The sequence below is a fragment of the Cucurbita moschata genome, unplaced genomic scaffold (genome assembly GCF_002738365.1).
Source record: "Cucurbita moschata cultivar Rifu unplaced genomic scaffold, Cmos_1.0 Cmo_Scf00077, whole genome shotgun sequence".
NCBI classification, from domain to species: Eukaryota; Viridiplantae; Streptophyta; class Magnoliopsida; order Cucurbitales; family Cucurbitaceae; genus Cucurbita; species Cucurbita moschata.
The window spans coordinates 446461-447845 of record NW_019268593.1 but is presented as its reverse complement, the minus strand read 5'-3'; positions in this window follow the sequence as shown (position 1 = coordinate 447845).

Here is a 1385-nt window from a genome sequence, read left to right as displayed (position 1 = left end):
TTTTTTTTTTTTTTTTTTTTTTTTAATTGTATCCCAAACAAAATTTTTTTTTTTCTGTTTGGATAAATTTGAACAACACTCTCTTATAATTTAATTAAATTTTATATTTAATGTTGTATTGTTTTCTCAATCTCATTTTAATTTTACAACATTTTCTTATTTTATATTAATTTACTTTTATTTTTATTTGTTTTCACTCTCAATTTTAGTTTATATTTGAGTTTTGAACCCTTGAAATTTGGGTTGTGACACGTTGGTACCATAGCAGCCAGATTTTAAATTATATAGATTTTTTCTTAGGATAAAGAGTCGTATATCTCTATGACTCAGCTCGATGTCACGTCTCTCCGCGACCAAGTAAGCAGTCTAACCCTATTTTGTAGTATATGATATGTTGTAAAACTTGTATGAATTTATTGTATGTTTTGATTTTTGTGGTAGTTATAAAATGTCCTTGGACGTTAAAGAGTGAACGTTAACTATATAAGACAAAAGTGGATCAACGTTATAGTGTCTAGATATGGTGAGGAAGAAAAGAGTGGTCATGAGATATCTGACTAGCCTTAGGAAAACAGAGAGTTGCCGTTGCACAGTGCGAGACATCTAATCCATGAAATTTTGGTACTAGAAATGAAGAAACTGGAGATGGTCCCCAAACGGGACCATTTCGATCCGCAATTTCTTTGGTTCCCTGACAGCGTCAACCAGATTAACCCTACAGCGTGACAATCCTTGAGCTTCCACTCCTCCGTGGTCATGGTATCCAGCTTCACCCCCAAAATGGGTTCCTGAATATCTTTCACGTATAGATAATCTTCAATCTACATCTTCTAGAAATTGATATCGAATCTATCAAACTTTTCAATTCCAGTCTTTGAACTTTCCATCTTCACAGATCGTGGTGAATCTCTCCTCGCTTTGATACTAGTTATTAGAATCACACAACAGCGCACACACTTGATCTAAATGAACACAAAGAACATGATAGAGAAAATGTAAGAAGAAATATTGACCAATGGTTTTGTATTAATGACCTTAGGTATGCAAAGAGAGGATATGGAGAATGAGAAATGTACATTTAGGAAGCACTGACTAATGGGTATACATAGTATTTCAGTTTATTATATATAGCTTCACTATATGTAACCGCCTACTATATATAATTATTTAGTATATATTTCTCTATCACATTTTTACTATAAATCTTCAGCCTTCATATCCAACATTCTAGAGCCTAAATAGTTAGGAATTGAAATCCTGCTAGAACACAAAGTCATTTACATGTCCCTAGCAAAATGTCTAGTAGTAACGGAGTCTGACCCAACGATCATTCAGACAAACATCCATCAACCAAGAGGGGTGAAAATGATGACGATAGTACAGTT